The sequence below is a fragment of the Cupressus sempervirens genome, chromosome 5 (assembly GCF_028749045.1).
Source record: "Cupressus sempervirens isolate cs-2001-9-10 chromosome 5, ASM2874904v1, whole genome shotgun sequence".
Taxonomy (NCBI): Eukaryota; Viridiplantae; Streptophyta; class Pinopsida; order Cupressales; family Cupressaceae; genus Cupressus; species Cupressus sempervirens.
This window is the reverse complement of record NC_143122.1, coordinates 25,083,123-25,098,493: the sequence shown is the minus strand read 5'-3', so window position 1 is coordinate 25,098,493 and position 15,371 is coordinate 25,083,123.

Sequence of the window (15,371 nt, the reverse complement as noted above, 5' to 3'; positions counted from 1 at the left end):
GATTTTGAGTTGTGAAGATCAGTTTCATTTCTATTATTTGAAAAGGAATAATACAAAAACTAGTTGGATAGTGAGTTCAATGGTCTTGCCCCTAAAGCTATTTGGATAATGGGTCCACTACCTTCTACAACTCCTAACTATTAGCATAAATGCTAATCCTATTCCTTTGGGGGAGTATCCAAGAATCAAGATATGTGAAGTTATACAGAGATAAATGATAGTCTCATGATGATTTCAATCAGTGTAGAAGTCTTGGAGTCACACGTGTGATAATTTGTAAAGACTATGAGCTGATAGCATTATATAATTGCAAAGCTAAGACATACTAAAAGGAGAAAGATAAGGAAAAATGTAGAAGGATAACTCTACTAGATGCTAAAGATAACCAAGCCATGAGTGGTTGTCCAATTAGCCAAGTCCCATAGAAGACCACCACCTTCACCTCTACATCAAGATAGGGGTGGGGCCCTACTACCTATGAAATGAAATGGAAGGGATGTTGTAGGTAATGGAATTAGATAATAAGTTGATCCTTGTACCCATAGCCCATAGCCCATACCCCTACTATTTATAAGGCCCCCCCTTAAATGATTATTGAAGGCCTCCCTTTCATATTATTGCTACTAGTTCTATGGCAAAGACTAGCACTCTGAGTATGGCTCTGTACATAGTCCTATCAATTTTATTTTCTACACTATCTCCTCTACCTCTAGCACCCATACTTGTGTGCCCTTTTCCTTTGATGGAACCAAGTAATTAATTATCTTATTATGGTCCTATTATAATTAACTAGGAAATCCTTAAGGCTAACTCAAGGAATTATTTTGGGGACATGGTATGAAGGAAAGATGTTTTCCTTATTTGACATATGCATGCAATATGAATGTAATCAAGGAAGTAAAAATAAGAGTTGAGTGTTTGGTAAATGTGAGTAAGTAATCCAAGGTATTATTAGATGTGGAGTTGGTGATCTAGTATTGAGATTAGAAGAAGTAGAAGTCTAATTGATAGGATAGAGGAAGGGGAAGTATAACTATAATCCATTTCTATTATTCTACAAGGAATAATACAAAGATAATTTAGATACTGGGTTCATTGGTCTTGCCCTAAAGCTATTTGAACAATGGGTCAATTTGCCCTCTACAACTCCTAATAGGGTTGGAATCTCCTAACATGGATTCAAAGTCTCTAAATAGGGTTCGATATGTACTAAATGTTTTCATTGACTCCTAATAGGGTCCATCCTCTAGCAAGGAACATTTAATTAGTACATCATTTTGTGGGTACTATTCCCCACTAGGGTTTTCCCTTTGATCAAGGGTTTCCTTAGTTAACATATCTAGTGTTATAATGTATGAGTATCTTGTTATGGTTGCTGATTATATTGCTTATATGGTTAAGGATTAATAAGGTTGATAATTATGATAATAGTTGGATAATTGATTCACCCCCTCCCCTCCCCCCCTCTCACTTATATTGGTGGACTATATACTCTAATAGTTTGTATTAGAGCTTAAGGTCCCTAAAAAGAAATCTTAATAGCTTTGGGAGATCAATAATGTGTCACTTCAGAAAAGAAATTCCTAAGTCAGTTAGTGGAAATTTTGATACTTAGGAGATGGATCTTTTTGTTAAGATTTTAGAACTATGTACAAATATAAGTATTGAGTTTCCAAATCTAGAATCTTTTTGTTGCATTCAAAAGAAAAGAAGCACAAATAAAGATAGATCTAGAGCCAAAGATGACAAGAAGATCAAAGAAGGTATTGATCTGCTTATGAAAAAGGAGCCAGAAGGTATGAATTTTATTTGTTTTTCAAACATGTAAGGAGTTTGGTCATTTTCATCCAAATATCTCAAAATGATAGTGATGATAAAGATAATGAGCCTAAATTGGTTAAGAAAGAGGAAATAATAGAAGAGACAACATTAGTGACTATTATTGATGATGAGGAAGAAGATAATCTTAAAATTGTTAGAGAAGATGTAGAAGTTTTCTTTTGAGACTAACAATGACTTGCAGAATGATGTATAAATTGTTGAGAAAAGAGGTGAACAAAGATTAGAACCAAGAGAAGAGATAAGAATTGAGATAGAAACTCCTACACCTATCAAGAACCTGATAAAGAATCACCTGATAGAACAGATAATTGAAAGAAAAGAAAAGGAGTGATGAAAAGAAAAAAAGTATATGAGGAATTATGTTTAATTTATCCAATTGAACCTAAGAGTGTAGATGAGGCATGTAAAGATGATCATTAGATTCAAGCAATGGAGAAACTAGATTAGATTATAAAGAATTAGACATGGGATTTGGTTCTAAGACCTAAAGACAAGAATGTTATAAGAACCAAATGGGTATTTAGATTTAAAATGAATGAAAAAGGTGAAGTTGTGAGAAATAAAGCTAGATTGATATGAAAAGGTTATTCACAACAAGAATGAATATATTATGAGGAATCATATGCCCCTACAGCTAGAATGGAAGTAATGATAATTTTTTTGGCTTCTACGGCAAATAAGAAATGCAAAGTGTATCAGATGGATGTCAAATTAATCTTTCTAAATGGATAACTTGAACAAGAGGTATACATTGAGTAGCCTAAACAATTTCATTTGATTGAAGACTAGGATATGGTATGTATATTAAAGAAAGATATATAAGGTTTAAATCAAGCACCTAGAGCCTAGTATGCAAGGTTGGAAAAATATTTGGCAAAGCTTGGATTTTCTAAAGGTATGATAGATAGTAACTTGCATTTGAAAGAAGTTAAGAATGATTTTATAATAATAGTAATATTTGTTGATGACATAATATTTGGAGGCAATGATGAAGAAAGTGATAATTTTTTTGAAGAAATGAAGAAAGAATTTGAGATGAGCATGATTGGAGAAAGGAAGTTTTTTCTAAGTTTACAAATTGTGCAAAATAGTGATGATATTTTCATTTCACAATCTAAGTATTTGAAGGACTTGTTGAAAATATTTGGCTTGGAAAGTTGTAAGCCTATTGAAACACCAATGATAACTAGTCACAAGTTATCTAGCAAGGATGACACACCTACAATTGAGAAAAAGAAGTACAAATCCATGATTGGAGATTTGTAATATCCAACTCACACTAGACTAGATATAGAAAATGTAACTAGGATTGTTGCTAGATTTCAAGATGATCCTAAGGAGTATAATTATGCAGAAGTAAAGAGGATATTAAAATATTTGAAGGGAACATCATATTATGGGATATGATATGATAGATTTAGTGATTTCACTTTATGTGCTTATACTGATGCAGATTGGGAAAGAAGTATGGATGATAGAAAAAGCACCAGTGGTGGAGATTTTTTCTTGGAGGAAGATTGGTTTCTTAGCTAAGCAAAAAACAAGATTATATTTCATAGATTACAACTAAATCAAAGTATGTAACAATAGAAATAATTGTAATCAAATTATATGTATGAAGTAGATGCTAAAGGATATTAGAATATAATTTTTAAAACCTATTATCATATATTGTGATAACACAAGTACAATAAGTATGTCTAGAAGTTTTGTATTGCATTCTAAGACTAAGCATAAATCTATTAAGTATCATTATCTAATAGGGAAGGTTGCATAGAAAGAGATCAAATTAGAGTATGTTAATACTAAAGATTAGATTGAAGATATCTTTACAAAGCCCTTTCCTAAAGATAAATTTGTGTACATGAGAGGTATACTTGTGGTTATGCCCCTAAATATAGATGATGAAGAGATTGCATCAGTCCAGTGATATAGAGCATTATTGTTTAACTAGAATGAATGCTAATGCTTCCTATGTGGAGGAGTATCTAAGTTGAGCAGAGTTATCTAGGACTCTTGCTAATTGGTTTTGAATGGTGTCTTTGGATACTTGACCTAGTTTAATACTTGACAAGATGATTGACGTAATGAATCTTTTGTCATTGATGTCAATGGGGGAGATAATCATGAATGAAAAACATCTCCTTAGTATTATTAGGAGGAGATTGCATAGAGAAGCACCATGTATGGGGGAGAAGATCCTCTAATAGGGAAGATTAATGTATGGGGAAAAGTTTGGAATCTCCTATGTATAAGAGAAAGTGTTGTTGATATTAAGGGGGGGTAACACTAAATGGGGGAGAAGCTGAGAGTTATTTAGTGTGTGAACAACTAATTCCAATCCTAAGAGTTTTAGAATAGAGTAGTGTTCTAGAGGATTTCAAATTTGATTGATGAGGAGGATTTGAAAAGAAGAGAAAAAAAATAGTTGCAATAGAGTGTTGTTTGGTATTCTTGTAACTTAGATGTTTTTCACCTATGTTACCATCAATGCCAAAGGGGGAGATTGTTAGCATAAATTTTGATGATATTGCTTTAGGGGAGCATCCTAAGCATGATAGAGCATGTAGCATGATTGACATATTGCATTCATGACTATTTTTTTTATTGATGACAATATAGTATGGTTTCCATGAAGATGAGTAGAATAGAAAACAAAGATCATGGTTGTAGGAATAGATGTTTGATGTTTAGGTGAAGCATAGTTAAGGACATGTTCTACACTATATCTTGATGATGAGGTTAAGTGCTATTGAAATATTCAAAATGGGAAGAGTAATTCTGAGAGAGGGGGTGAATTAGAAGTACCACACTTTAGCCTTTTCAACTCTTTTAAAATGTGTAACTAAAAATAAACTACATGCATGTAAACATATTAATTAAGCATAAATTAAACACATGCATCAACACACATAACACCAGATTTAGTAACCCAAAAATCCTCCAAGAATAAGAAGGTAAAACTGGGGTGGAGATGATACCCACAAAAATTACTGCAACAATAATAGTTTGACCACTTCTGATAGTCTGCCCTGTGAAAGGCTTACCCTGTTAAAGGCTTTACACTATGATAATAGTGACTTGGTTAAAGGATTTACAAACACTTTACATGAAGTGTCACCCTATTAAAGGATTTAATCACCTCTTCAAAGGATCTACAAAATAGTTGTTACGCTAACTTATCAAAATAGGGTATTCACTATCTAATATAATGGCTAGAGAGTATTAGAAACCTTTGACTTGACTACTTACAATCTTCAATTGTTGATTTTAGACACTTGATCTTCTCATTTTGATGTGATCCTTGGTTGATTTGATATTTGTTCGTATGCCTTGCTTTGTTTTGATCAACTAGATGTGTAACTGTGGCTCAATTCAGTAAGTCTATAATGCCCTTGTTGTTTGCTCTATTATGCAATTTGCTATCCTCTTAGCAACTTCCTTGACTTCCCTTCAACAACATAAAATTTTGGGGTCTAATCTTTCTTATAAAGACTTCATAGACTTAGGGTTAGTATGAATCTATGATCCATATTGAATCTTGAATTCCCACTCATTCCTTGCATTTTTCTCATTGGTTACATGCCTTCTCTATTTTTCTAATTGTTTACATGCTAATTACATAGGAAATATAAAATATTTATTCTTATCCTTATCATCCTTCAAAATCCTTCTATGTTAGCTCCAAAAACGGTTTACATCTAAGTTTGTGAGGGCAAAAACCCATATGTTGATTCTATGTTACTCAACACATACTGGACTACTAGTGTTGGACACATATACTATCCTAGTTTACTTGGCACCTATTACATTCTATCTTGCTCGGCACATGTATAGTTCTGGCTCACTCAGTATACGAAGCATTCTAACTCATTAGAAATCAACTGTGACTTGACACCTATATATCACTCGACACCTATATAATGCTTGGCACCTAAAGTCACTTGGCACCTATTAGAATTCTTACTCAGCACATACTATGGCTCAGCATACATAGTGTACTCAACTTCAAAGTAGAAAGTGATTAAGTGTGTTGACACTCAAATGTCAAAACCATTCTAAGATCAACAATCTCCCCATTTGACATGAGTGTCAAAAACACTTAACTAAACATTACTAATCTGTCCTTATGAGTACCTTATCTAATCTATTCTACATATGTACAAAATTTCAAAATTTGTTCAAAATACCTTATAACTCCCCCTAAGCTGATTGTGCCTTGACATCCTTTGCAACTAAAATTCTTTGCTAAATGTGCCTGATATTCATTGCCTTTGCCCTGTTTCTATAATTTGTACCTATGCTGATTTGTCTTTAAACATTATTTCTCCCCCATAAAAGAATGTAATCAAAACTTAGTATTCTCCCCCTTAGATATATCTTCCTTACTATTATTTCTCCTCTTATCTCTTTTATTATTTCTCCCCCTTTTTGACACTGATGTCAAAAGGTTCTAAGGAGTAATACCATATTTTTCCAAAAAAGTACTATTTACCTCCATTATTATTTTCAGAGCTACATCCCAATTTTCCAAAGCAATGTCTATTGACTTGTGCTAGATGATAGTCTCTATAGCAAGATGTACAAGTCCATCCAATGTAGAAAGATTAGGATCTTTCTTTAAGATAGTTTTAGCATAGACTTGCTCTTTGTGGAGGACCTCCAAATGTGGGGTTATGGAGGATTGAATCTACATTAATTTTGCCTTTATATGGGCCTCTTCACTCACTAATGCAACTAACTCTCTTTGAGGGTGAATTGACTGGGCAAAATGCTTCTCACCATGAGCTAGATCCCTTGGCAATTGCATGCTAGAAATCTTCAAATTTCTCTCCAAGCTCAATATCCTTTGACTTGTTTCTTGTGTGAAGTTGGAGAAATCATGCAACTTCTTGTACAATGAGAAGATGTTCTCAAGTATAGCTTTGACCTTGTCAATTTTCTTGGCCAACTCTACCTGTTCAAGTGCTATAGCACTTGATATCTTCTCATTCACTTTCCCCTAAAATTTTCTCTCAGACCATTCCATAAGTTTAATATTTGTATCCTAGTATACACTAGTCACCCGGTCAACTATATCAGATAGTTGTTCTATTATGGGCTTTGCCTCATCTGGTGACTACAAGCTAAAGGTATCCATAAAAATGTCCTTAATCCCATGTCATGCTTGCTTGTGTTTATACTCTTTTCTGATTATTTCCTACCTCTTCCTTCTATTTAAAGCATCTTGCATTTCTGTTATCTAATCCATGGTGATGGTCTTGGAGTCATAAGTAGGTATTACAATATCTTCATCTAGTTCAAGGTCTCCATAATGAAGTACCCTGGCCACTCTAGTTGAACTTGAGTCTAGAGTTGAGATTTGCAAAGGTATGGCTTTAGTGCTCAGCTTCTGAATGGTCTTTGTAGGAGTGCATGTCTTTGGTAGTTCTACTAATGTTTGAATAGCAACATGCTTCTTTTCCTTTGAGGTATCCTCCTCATCAAACTTCCCTTCTTTTTTGGTTGGCTTCTATGAGGTATAACATGCTACTATAGGTGGTGGAAGCATCAAAATTTTAGCGCTATTAGTTGTATAGGTGAAAGGTGGTTCTTGTGGTTTCACCTTGTCTTGTTTTGGTTCTACTACTACCTTTTTTAGTTTATCTTCACTCACCAATATAGGGTTTATTCACAATTGTGCCCATAAATTAGATTGGTGAAGGATCTTTGAGAGATCCTCTATAGTTAGGGGATTGATTTTTTGAGCTAAATTGTTAGGAACATCCTTAATAGTTATTGTATTTGCAAGTGTGATGGTTACATGAGGAGGGCTAGGAGGTGGAATTTGTATGTCTTGCACACTCTAATCCTCTTCTTGACGATGTTCAGCTATTGCCATATCTTCTCCTTTTTGTGTTTCTTCCTCCTCACCTTTTTCTTTATCCCCCTTACCTTTCTTATCTTCCTCCTCTTTCTTCTTTTCTTCATCAACTTTTGTTGTTTCTTTCTCTTGCTTCTTTTCCTCTCCTTTCTTCTCTTCTATTTTCTTTTCCTCTATCTTTTCCTTGGCATTGGTCCCTACCTTATTTTTTTCCTCTTCTTTGTCATTAGTTATCTTATAAATTATTTTTCACAGTTGTGTGGATTTATTCACTACATCCTTTATCTTATTTTGTAGGATGCTAAAGGCTCTATACTTAGGTGCAAATTTTCCACCATTTTTCTTATTAGCCTTCATTATTTGACCTCTTATCAAGTTAGGCTTTACTTGAGCTAAGATAGATTCTCTGATCTCCTTTTCCATTTTTAGACAATAATGCCATTTATTCTCAATTATCTCATATAGATCTCTAGGCATGGTATTGTCTAGCTCTAGAGGTGTGTTTTTGAATTCAGCCATCATGGCATACATAAATTCCTATATTCTATTTTGTTCTTCTCTACTTAACTTATTGAAATCAATGTTTTTCAAGTCATTCAAATCTATATTCCTAACATTTTCACAAATTTCATCTAAGGCAGATTTGGGAGGATGACTTACCACTATGAATTGGCTAAGATCCTTTGAATTTTTTCTTTCCTCATCATCTATGTCTAGTTGTGCCACATATTTTCTTCTCTTCTTTGAAACTTCATCAGCTTGTTTAGTGGACTTCTTCTTCTCTTTTGTTTCCTCTTTGGCCTTTTGAGTGGATACCCTTGTGGTAGCTCTTGTAGCTAGTGCTACCATGGCTTGTGTAGGCTTAGTGACCTTCTTGGGCTTGGGTTATGCTGGAGGCTGATTTTTCTCCTTTCTTTTCTTTTTCTCGACTAGTGTAGGTGCTTCCTTAGCTTCTTCTTCCTCGATACCTTCCTCCTTGTCTTCTCCTAAGCCCTAGGTCAACTCTATTGGGCCTTTCCCTTTCTCTTCTTCTTATTCTTCACTTTCTCCTCCTCCTTCTTCTTCTTCTTCATCACCTACTTCTCCTTCAATACTTGCTCCAAATTTCATCTTTATCTTCTTTACTAATTTATCTTTCTTCTTGGTAATAGAGGTTGTCTTCAATTTAGTTTCAACTTTTGATTTAACAACATCATATGCGCCAAAGTGATGAGCCTCCTTATCCATCTCTTCTACAAGAAATGGTGTGATTGCTACGAAGGCTTCATCTATATCAAGTCCATATCCCAATGGCCTTAGCTATCATACTCTTGGTATTACTACTTGGATGTAGATATAATCAATGTCAACCAAAAAGCATATTTCATTGAATTGTTTTTGCACTAGGGAAACTAGTATTCTCACCCTTTGCTTCATGGATTTCTTAAAATCCTCAAAATACCTTGTCATTTGGGCCTCAAAATTGTCACCCATCTGATCAATGAACTCATTGATTTGTGTAATTTTATTTTTGTTAGGGTTCTAATTCACTTTTTCAATAGAAGGAAACTCTTCCATAACATAAAAGAATATACACATAAGAACTTAACCAAATTTGCGTTGAGCACCTTTTGATCTCTTTATTCCTCCTAGGTTTTCATTTATTTGTTGTGACATTAGTTCTAATAGATCATATGTGTGATCTTTATTTACTAGTTTGTAGGCTACATCAACAATTATACATGACACACTATTCAATTTGTTGGATTGATAGAATTTATGAGAAATTACTCACTACAAAATCTAGAAGAGGATCAATTACAGTATCAACAGTCATACCCCTCTTATTCCATTTGCCTCATGTATTCCTTTCAATGACCTCTTTGGAATCATTTTGTAGGGTCTTAGGCCAATCTAGGGTTGGGAAACCTATAACCTTATGCACTATCCTTTTTGTAATCTTTACTAGTCCTATTTCCAACCATAAACATCCATTGTGAATTCTTCTCAGGACAATCTTTATCCATTTAGTTTTGAAACTTGTACGGTAAACTAGGGCATTAGTCAAACCCTTTTTCTTGACTTTTTGGAATTCCTCCTTCATTTGTTTTCACAAAGTTTGTCACAGGCTTGGAATATCTCAAGATCACCTACTACACCTATTTTGTAGTTATAACACTTTCTCACATCTTGTACCATGACAACTTTTGGTGGGATGATGGATAATGCACTAGCTAGATCATTTCTATATGTGACTTTAGGGATTGGCCTAAAAACCTTAGATCATTGAAATGTATGCTGAATCACTATTGAGATTGATGCAAATGGCTTTAAAGTTGTTGTATGATCACTCCTACTCTTTTCTCATCTTTTCTCTATGTTTGAATGGCATAAAAATGATTAAAATTTGACCTTATACCTATCAAAACCTAGCATTAAATGCTTAGTGCTTATAGTTATAAACTTGGCACTTTGAAGGTTTCACCATGACTTAGCTCCCATTATATTCCATCTACTTAGCTTCCACTAGACTTCTACTTCACTCAACATTAACCATCAACTCGATTGTTATTTTCCACTCGACATCCATTGGAGCTTTTACTCGGCATCTGAGGATAGTTTGGCAGTATTTGCAAAAACTTCAAATTTTGACTTGGCATCTTTGCTCATGTAGATTTCTTCCTTGCAATACTTCTTTGTCTTAGAACTAATGTATGATATAACTTTTTATATTAGTCCCATACACCCATTCTTACTTGGTTGGTTGAGATCTGATCACTTGACCTCTTGGGTGAAGTGATCTCTTCATTTGATGTGCTGCACTCATCTTTCTTCTTCCAAGTCTTGTTCATTTGCCCTCTTATTTGTTCAACATCAACCTTCTCTTTTCCTTTGCTGCCTTTTGTCTTGAGTGCTTTTTACTTTTTTCGGCAATTCCTACTAATGTGACTAGTCCTAAAGCAATTGAAACATGTGGTTTGACTTAACCATCTACTGTAATTTCCTCTAAAATGTGTCCTTATGCTATTTTTAGGAATGTGTCCATACTCTTGATATTAGTGATAGCTATACCTGGTGTTGTAATACTAGTTGTAGTGATGACCATGTTTGTTTCCTTTTGCAAGTTGATTAGGCATCCACATAGGCTTTGATCTACATTCAAATTCTCTATGTCCTTACTTTTTGCAGTTGTAGTAGTGACCCTCAAATCTTGATGTCCTTATGGTCTTGGTTCTAGATTCATGTGCTTGATATCCTTCCTTTTTGCATTTGTGAGAAAAGCTTGCATTTGTAGGCTTATCATGCTAATGACTATTCTTGCTCCTACATAAATTAGAGGTATGTCCCTTTTTAGCACAAAAATGACAAGTAGGTTTAGTATTCTTACCTTTTTTACTCCTTCTGTAGTCTTGGATGATTCGTCTTGCTTAGTGCTAGTGTAACCAAGTCCTGAAGTATCATTACTTGCCCTTGGTGGTTTTAGTAGTTGCTCAAAATACTTGATAGCCTCATTGGGTTGTTGAAGCTTTCTACTATCTCCTTCTCTCTTTTTAGTTCATTTTGTAGTTGATTATTTTGTATTTTCAATGTAGTGATCTCAATTTCCTTCATATTCAGTTCATGATGAGCATTCATCATCTGGCTTAAGGTTTCCAGCTGCATGTTTGAGATTCTTTCAAACTCAATTATCTTGTCCTCTAGTCTATTGGTAATATTTCTCTTGTAGTCTTGTATCATGAACTTGTCTTCAATGGCTCTCTTGTTTTGTTTAGTTACTTCACAAAGAATTATGGCTTGTGATTCTTGTTCAAGCTTGAGTTTTCTAATTTCTTTAGCTTGTGCTTTGTTTTTCTCCATCAGTTCAATTATTGTTGCATCAAATTCCTTGGAATCTCCATTGGAAAATACTTGTGTGGTATCAATCTCCTTGTAGTATATGTCATTTTCAGCTATGGCTATATCCTTTCTTCTTTTTAAGGACTTTCTTAATTCTTCTCTAGCTTCTTCCAATTTGTGTAGAGCGGGATGCACATCAATCAGTGGATTGTCTATGATCTTCCCAAGTTTGAAGGCTTCCATCTTCAAACATTTTTTCTAAGCTATTAAGCTTTACCTTATGAGAACATATGTAGTTCTAATACTGATTGTTGAAATATTCAAAATAGGAAGAGTACTTTTGAAGGAGGGAGGTGTGAATTAGAAGTACCATATTTTAGCCTTTTCAACTCTTTTAAAACAAGTAATTGAAAATAAACTACACGCATATAAACATATTAATTAAGAATATAGTAAACACATGCATCAACACACATAACACTAGATTTGGTAACCCAAAAACCCTCCAAAAATAAGAAGGTAAAATTAGGGGGGGGATGATACCCACAAAAATTACTACAGCAATAATAGTTTGACCACTTCTGGTGGTCTGCCTTATGAAAGGCCTACCTATTAAAGGCTTTACACTATGTCAATAGTGACCTAGTTAAAGGATTTACAAACACTTTACATGAAGTGTCATCCTATTAAAGGATTTAATCACCTCTTCAAAGGATCTACAAAATAGTTGTTATGCTAACCTATCAACATAGGGTATTCACTATCTAATATAGTGGCTAGAGAGTATTAGAAACCTTTGATCTGATTGCTTACAATCTTCAATTGCTGATTTTAGGCACTTGATCTTCTCATTCGGATGTGATCTTTGCTTGATTTGATATTTTTTTGTATCCCTTGCTTTGTTCTGATCAACTGGATGTGTAATTGCTACTCAATTCACTAAGTCTATGATGCCCCTACTACTTGCTCTATTCTACAATTTGTTATCTGCTTAGCAACTTCCTTGACTTCCCTTAAAAAAAATAAAATTATGGGGTCTAAGCCTTCTTATAAAGACTTCATAGACTTAGGGTTAGGTATGAATCTATAATCTATATTGAATGTTGAGTTCCCATCCATTCCTTGCATTTTTCTCATTGGTTGCATGCTAATTACATAGGAAATATAAAAGATTCATTCTTATCCTTGTCATCCTTCAAAATCCTTCTATTTCAGATCCAAAAATGGTTTACATCTAATTTTTTGAGGGGACAAACTCATATGTTGATTCTGTGTTACTCGACACATATTGGACTATTGGTGTTGGGCACATATACTATCCTAGTTTGCTTGGCACCTATTACATTCTTTCTTGCTCAACACATTTATAGTTCTGGCTCACTCAGCATATGAAACATTCTGACTCACTTTGCATTAATTGTGACTCAACACCTATATATCACTCGACACCTATATAATGCTCAACACTTGAAGTCACTCAGAAACTGTTGGAATTCTGACTTGGCACATACTATGGCTCGACATACATAGTGTACTCAACTTCAATGTAGAAAGTGATTGTGTTGACACTCAAATGTCAAAACTATTCTAAGAAAAACAAGTGCACATAAAGTAAGTTGAAGAAATAAAGAAGATATGTTTGATTTATAGAGAGCAGTACAAGATAGAGTACCTGATAATAAGTTTTTGATGATTGGATTATATCTTCTAACATAGATAGAACTAGGATATGTGAAGTTATATAGAGAAAAAGGATAGTCTAATGATCATGTCAATGAGTGCACAAGTCCTAGAGTTTCACATATAAACATTTTGAAAGAATGTGCACCAATAGTGTTATTGTGATTGTGAAATAATTAGTTATCTTATTGTGGTCCTATTATAATTAAATGGGAAAGTCTCAAGGCCAAATCAAGGAATTTTTTCAAATGAGGACATGGTTTAAAGGATTTTTGTTTTTCCTTGCTTGACATATCCATGGGTTGTGAATGTAATCAAGGAACTATGAATAAGAGAAGAGTGTTTGGTAAATTTGAGTAAGCGACCCAAGGGATTATTGGATGTGAAGTTGGTGATTTGATATCGAGATTAGAAGAAGTAAAGTTTGGTTGATAGGACATAGTAAGATGAAGTAAAAGTACAATTTATTTCTATTATTCTACAAGGAATAATATAGAGATCATTTGGACAATGAGTTCATTGGTCTTGCCCCTAAAGTTGTTTGGCTAGTGGGTCCATCTACCTTCTCCAACTCCTAATACGGTTGGAATCTCCTAACTAGGATTCAAAGTCTCCTAATAGGGACTAATATGTATTAAATATTTTAATTGACTCCTAACATGGTCCATTTTCTAACAAGGAATATTTATATTAGCACATTATTTTGTGGGTACCATACCTACCGAGGTTTCCCCTATGATCAAAGGTTTCCCTAGTTAACATGTTAGGTGTTATTGTGTATGAGTATCTTGTTATGGTTGCTGATTATATTTATCATATGGTTAATGACTAATAAGGTTGATAATTGTGATAATAGTTGGATAACTAATTCAACCCGCCCTCCCCCTCATTTATATTGGTGGACTATATATTCTAACACTAATAGGGTCAAAATCTCCTAACAGGGATTTAAAGTCTCCTAATAGGGACTAATATGTATTGAATGTATTTCATTGGCTCCTAATGAAGTCCATCCTCTTATAAGGATCTTTTATATTAGTATGTCATTTTGTGGGTACCACCCCACCGAGGTTTTCCATCTGATCAAGGGTTTCCCTAGTTAACATATCTAGTGTTATTATCTATGTGTATCTTCTTATGGTTATTGATTATATTATTCACATGCTTAAGGTTTAATAAGGTAGATAAAAGTCATATTTATTTGATAAGTGATTCACCCCCTCTCCCCCTCTCAGTTATTTTGGTGGTCTTTACTTTCTAAAAATCATTGTATTTAGAGGAGATAATATGCTATGTAAGACATTTTTCAATCAATGTTTAGTGAGATCAAAATTTTCATTAGATTACAAGTAAATCAATAAGGAAAGGTATATAAATGACTTAATCTAAATATGTGAAGGAAATCTTGAATACTTTTGAAATGTACAAGTCTAAGATAGTTGGTATACCTATGGTGACTAGAGTGAAATTATTAAAGGAAGATACTATTGGAGAGGTAAATGAAACACAATATAGATCCATGATTGGTAAAGTATACTATGTTGCACACAGTAGACTAGATATCACACATTCTTTTGGTATAGTTGCAAGGTTTTCTTCTAGTCTTAAGGAAACACACGTAAATAATGTGAAGAGGATATTAAGACATCTAAAAGGAATAAAAGATTTTGGTCTATGGTATAAACAAGATGATGACTTTAATTTTAAAGTCTACATAGAAGCTAATTGGGCTAGTAATGTTGATGATAGAAAAAACACAAGTGGTGGAGCTTTCTTTTAGGAGAAATAATGATAACATGGACAAGAAAGAAATAGAGTTGTATTTCACAATCTACTATTGAAGTTGAATATGTTGTTATTGTAATCAATTGTTCAAATATTGTATGGATTAAGCAATTATTGGAATGTATGCAAGAAGAGATAACTGAATCAATTACTATTTATTGTGATAACACTAGTGCAATATTTATATCAAATGATCTAGTGATGCATGAAAAAAAATATATATATATCAATCAAGTATCATTATTTGAGGGAACAAGTAGAATAGAAAAAAGTAAGGCTTGAATGTGTGAAGTCTAAAAAGAAAATTGCTTACATATTTACTAAGTCATTGCCTAATGATACTTTTTAGTAACTAAGAGGTAACCTGGGGGCCCTGCCCCTATAA